This window comes from Bos indicus x Bos taurus, chromosome 8 (genome assembly GCF_003369695.1).
Source record: "Bos indicus x Bos taurus breed Angus x Brahman F1 hybrid chromosome 8, Bos_hybrid_MaternalHap_v2.0, whole genome shotgun sequence".
NCBI classification, from domain to species: domain Eukaryota; kingdom Metazoa; phylum Chordata; class Mammalia; order Artiodactyla; family Bovidae; genus Bos; species Bos indicus x Bos taurus.
The window spans coordinates 1,598,710-1,604,752 of record NC_040083.1 but is presented as its reverse complement, the minus strand read 5'-3'; positions in this window follow the sequence as shown (position 1 = coordinate 1,604,752).

Genomic DNA, 6,043 nt, shown 5'->3' with positions numbered 1-6,043 from the left:
CTCACCTGCTGTCCCCACCTCCCCTGAGCACACAGCTGCTCTCAGTCTGCTTCCCTTTCTCCCACTCTGCTCCCCCTGGTCCTGTGGCATCTCCGTGAGCCAGGTAAACTCTGAGCCCCAGGAACGCACACCCACGGGGGGACCCCGACTGCCACGGGCACTCGTGGTCCGGACCGTGGGCTGAGCCCAGGGCAGCCCGGGCTCCCTGTGACCCCGATCCGCCCCTGCGCCTTCTCTTGCCGCGGGAGACTGCTGTCCTCTGCTGGGCTCCATGCCTCATCCTGCACCCAGGTAGATGGAGTGTGTTCATTAGAGAGAGATACTGAGGGGTGGATCTAGAAACCCCAGACCACAAAGAATCCCTAACACGGTCCAGTTGCCCCCCAGATACTTTACTTTCAGACCTGGCTGGCAGCTGCCTGCCCCAACTTGAGGCACTTTGTTTGCTGGTAAGTGCTGCTGCACCAGCCTGGCCAGGGTCACTCTGCGGGCATCAGTCCTCAGCAGAGAGAGGAGGAATTCCACCTGGCAGGTAATTAACAAAGCTGACAGGAAATCACAATCAGCCTCTTTGAAGGTGAACTGCAAATTGTAAAAGATCATCTAAACCTCACTTCCCAAAGCCCCACACAGCAGAGCTCTGAGCCGCCTCGCCTTGGTGCTGGACTTCTGTGAAATAAATCTTCCTTTACCGCTCTCCATTCTTCACAGTTTACCTGGGATGTGGGAGGAAGGGACGGAAACTTTGCAGGGCTGGATCCTGAAATGCAGCAGTTTCCCGGGCACTGCTGAACGATACCGGGGAGGCACTGATGGGCTCGGAGCTCCAGCCTGGAGCAAGGCCACGCTGACCAGTGCCCCGGGCCAGCGTGGGGGCACGGGGTGAGGAGGGAAGGCTGTGCCTTGTGTTCAGGGCAGTCAGGTGGAGGCGAATACCTCATTCTCCTGTGTGAAGAGGGCCTTCTACAGAGTGTGATGTTCGTGTGAGTGCAGGGACCACAGGGCTCGGGCTGTCAGGAAAGGCACTGATTTCAGATCTCCAGTATCCTGGGTTCAGGCTCTGGGGCGAGGGCTGGGTAAGGTAAGCAGTGCCCCCTCTCCCGGGCATAGTCCAGAGCCCCCTTCCATCCATGGTAATGGTTTCATGTCCCACGCTGTACCCAGGAGACCTGGATGCAGTGCCTGGGCTCCGAGGCCATCCTTGGCTCTGCTCCGCCCTCCTGTGTCTGCAGAGCCAGGAGAGGGGCTTCACCTCTGCCCTTCCCCTGCAGCGGTCTCCTGGCACATGGAGGGCAGAGACCTCACCCTTCTCTGCCCACTCCAGGAAAGTGATGCTGAATGCAGTGAATCCGCATCGTGCACCTACCTGGGAGAAATTGCCTGTCGTAGCCAACAGGGAGGTTGCACGTTACAAAGGGCGTGTGTCACAAGACCAGGTGTCTCTCCTCTGTGATGGCCTTGGGGGAGAGCCAGCTGTCAGCAGGGTTTGGGGAGCAGCCTCCCGAGTAGTCACAGGTGCCTGACTCTGAGCAGCATGTGAGGCTGTGGCTCCCCGTTCTAACACTCTGACGCTGGGACATCCATCATCACCTATCCTGTGGTTCCCCCAAAGAAGACACAGGGGTTGGGGTGCATCCCAGGCCAACCCCCGAGTCCCTAAGTCCTCACAGAAAAGCGAGGAGCTCTGCAGGGGCCAGACAGTTCCTCTCTGTCTCCCCGAAATCTCCCGTTTCAAGGGAGGTCTGCCCCAGATCCCCTGTACCTGTGATAGCCATGCCCAGATGCTCCTTATCTCTGGAGCCCGTGGGGGCTCCTTACCCTGGAATGTGACAGCAGACCTCCTGTAGTTGCACCATCCAGCCTATCTCTCTGAGTGCAGGAACTGCTCCTTTTTTTTTTTTTTTTTTTTATTGAAGTATAGTTGATTTACAGTGTCGTGTCAATTTCTGCTGTACAGCAAAGTGATTTGGTTATACGCATATATACGTTCTTTTTATAATATTCTTTTCCATTATGGTTGATCATAGGATTTTTTAAGTATTTTATTTATTTGTCTGTGCTGGGGCTAAGCTGCAGCATGTGGGGTCTTTTAGCTCCAGCATGCAGACTCCTAGTTACCGCACGTGGAATCTAGTTTCATGAGCAGGGGTCGAACCTGGGCCACTTGCACTGGGAATGGGAATCATAACTACTAGGCTACCAGGGAAGTCCCTATCCCGGGATATTGCTATAGTTCCCTGTGCTCTAGAGCGGAACCTTGCTGCTTACACATCCTGTGTGATGGTTTGTGTCTGCTAATGCCAAACTCTGAGTCTGTCCCACCCCCAGCCCTTGGCAACACAAGTCTGTTCTCTATTGAGGAACCCCTAGAGCCTTCCTCAGAACTCAGAACCCCAGGTAAAGTGGCATCTTAAATTACCATCAGCCATTTCGTTAAATGTCAGTTAACACATCAGCAGAGAAAGTCAGCAGGAAGTAAGGGACTAAACAGCGTGGAAGGTGTTGAGAAAGAAGAAGGGACTTGGGCGAGGAAGGAGCCTGGAGGAAGGCAGAGAGCGACTCCCCCACCCCAGGGGTGGTGCCCAGGACAGACCCTGTGGGAGGTGATGGTGCTTGTCAGGAAATCCTGCTGAAGGAGGAACGGGATAGTGTGCGTCCTAAAGACTTTGAACTGCAGAATTCTGTGTCTGTATTGATAGATTTGATGAGGTTTGATTCCGAGACTGGCACTGCTGTGTGCTGTGCCTCTTGGAATTGTCTCACCCATCCTGTGTGGCCAGCCTTTAACTCCCTGGAGGAAAGATACCGGGTAACCTGAGGACTTGTGGTTATATACTCAAATATGCCATTATTGTACACAATCCTTTGGGCTAAATTTTCTTTTATTTTTTAAACGAAATATATTTGTTTACGTATTTATTTTGGCTGTGCTGGGTCTTCGTTGGTGCTCAGGCTTTTCTCCAGTGGTGGTGAGTGGGGACGACTCTCCAGGTGCAGCCTGCGGATGTCTCGTTGCACTGGCTTCTCTTGCTGTGGCACATGGCTCCAGACTGGGTGGGCTTCAGTAGTTACAGCACAGGGTTCAGTAGTTGTGGCTCCTGGGCTTCAAAGCACAGGCTCAGTATTTGGGCATGTGGGATCTTCCTGCATCAGGGATCAAACGCATGTCCCTTGCCCTGGCAGGTGGATTCCTATCCACTGCACCACCAGGGAAGTCCTGTTCTTAATGATAAGAGTCACACCACTGGTCACACTTCTCTAAAAGTGGTCTCTTCTTCCGCATCTGTTCCCCAGAAACCCCACACAGCCAGTGAGAGGCATAATGCAGGACACGATTCAGTCAGGTCTGAGAAATGAAGTCTCTTTAACAGAGGACCACTGTTAGGGGCGTGGGCAGCAAAGGGCACCAGAAAGGCGTGATAGGGATGGGCCACAGCAGGAAGCCACCCCAACCACCCGCTGCCCAGGGCTGAGAGGGCAGGGGAGTGGGCAACTGGAGCTGCAGTCATGGAGGGATGTGGCCCCTGCCACAGGCCGGGGCTAAGGCACAGCAATGAGGGGTCCCAGGGTGTGTCCCCCCAGCTTCTCCTTGCCACTCGGACCTGTTGTTGGTGTCTCCCATTGGATGAATCTGTTCAGAGGCTGTGACGGAGGAGCCTGGGGATGGTGCTGGGTGTCCACCTCCAGGGTCTGAAGCAGACCTAGGATGGGACAGATGGAGAGTACCAGCACACAGCCACCCTCCAGGTGTGAGACGCAGGGTCTCCACACTGTCAGTTTGCCTCATGGCACGGAGCAGACGGGAGGATTTCAAACGCTGATGAGGTTAACATGCAGCACTGGGACAGCCAGCACCAGGTGCCTCTCGGCATACTGCGCCTTTTATGAAGTGCCATTGAAAACCATCACCTAACATGACCAGACCCCGCCTGAGGGCCACCTGCAAAGTATTCTCCAGGGTTGTTAAGGTCGTGAGGGAGAGCACAGCAGCTCCAGATTAAAGGACACTAGGACATGGGAACCACCTGCCGTCCATCCTGTGTGGACCGGGTCAGGACTTCGTCCCTTTTGTTCTAAAGGACATCAGTCAGATAGGTGACAGAACTTGAGTAAGATCCATAGATTAGGTGCACGTCAATTCATTTTCCAGGTGTTGATAATCATTCCGATCATGTCAGAAAAAAATCCTTTTCTTGTTTGAAGGAAATAAGATGCTGCAGTATCTTATGGTAAAAGGCACATCTCCAGCTTACTTTGAAACAGTTCAGAAAAAAGTGTGGGCTGTGAGTGTGTGTATGTGCTTGTAGAGAGGAAGGGAATGAGTAAGCAAGAAAATAGGGGAAAATGTAAAAATATTGGAAGGTTTTGTTAGACACTTAGGTGTTCTTATCGTGTTCTATTCTGTCAACTTCTGTAAATGTGAAGTTATATTCTAAGAGAGAGAGAAGCCAGGCAGTGACCAAGGCTGGTGCAGATGAGACCCATTGGTTTGCATGTTGGGGACAGAACCTGAAGGGTTTCACCAGGGCCCACTCTCATCTGTGGCACCCAGAGCCTTCTCCTCTCATTAGAGAGCCCCTTGGGGGGGTTTCTGTTCTGTTCCTTAGAATTTGTTCTGTTTTTATCTTTAATGATCTGGTCTCAGGGTTTCAGCATCAGAAGCTGCCCTGATTCTTGCTGGAAGCGTAGGTTATCACTTAATTAGGAAGAACCTAGTACATCAGAAAGCCATGCCGTGTCTGTGTGGAGGGCTTGGCAGGAACCACGGAGTTGTATGTGAGAACGTGAGTGATGAGAGTAATACTTACTCCAGCATGGAGATTGGGTGGTTTTTCTCCTCCACAGTAGACCTGCTGCTACAGCGTTGGCTTTCTGGGAAAAGGCAGCAATTTGCCTGTTTCCCGAGTGCCCCAGCCCGTCCCGAACAGTTGTTTGAAAAGACGTAATTACATGCACGGTCCACACATACTTCTTGGGTGTCTCAGAGAAAACCAATAACTGCGATGGTTTCAGTGTGGGAGACGCACAAATATACGCATCACGACTTCAAAGAAGGTTAGAGTAGCATACAAGCTTTTAAAACATTCTGTTCCTAACTAGGGTGACTGGTTTGTTTCACTGGTGATTGCTTTTTGTTTGGGGTATTCAGGCTGTTTGGGAAATGCCCATGTCTTTCAGCCTGCCATCTACTTCAGCTCAAATGTTACTGCAGGACTCAGGAAAAATGAGCAGATTCTATGATGTCACTGCATAGAGTTTAAAAAAGGACACTCAGGTCCTAGTTGCAACATGGTTGGTTTTAAGATTTAGACCACCAGGCAAGTACTATTAGCGGAAGTATCTTTTTTTTTTTTTTACACCACCAGAATTTCAGGGTGTCATTAATTCAACAAATGTGTCTTAGGTATGTCCTGTGTACCCGGTATGAGGAGAAACAAAGTCAAACAAGACTCCATTCTGACTCAACAATGCGTATAGTCCACAATTTCCTTTGCCAGCAAACTTCACAGCTAATGTAAATATAGGACTGGATGTTGGCAGGTGTAAGTTTCTACAAGACTAGAACTTATTCCAAGAACTGTACTTAAAAAAAATGTTTCAGGACACTCACTGGGCAGGTGGTATGGATGGGCGTACATTCAAAGCCCAAAGCACTAAAATCTCTGAGTCAACAGTGTTCATCCACATATACTTCATTCTTATGACAACTTATTTTTGCAAAGAAATACCATTTTGTTAAGTTGCAGTTGAGTGCCAAAAATACATTTTTGACTGTACATCTGGTTTGATATCACAAACTGAACAGCAGAACAAGAATAAATCCAATGAATGTTCTACTTGCTAACATAACTATCTCATACCACCTCGAGTTTACTGAAAGTAATAATGCTGAAAGACTCTGATTGTAATTTCAGAAGAAGGGTGCCAGGCTGTTTGTGACCACAGCCCAGCCAGCATCATCAGAATAAGTCCATAGGTTCCCAGTTCAGTTCAGTTTAGTCACTCAGTTGTGTCCGACTCTTTGCGACCCCAGGGTCTGCAG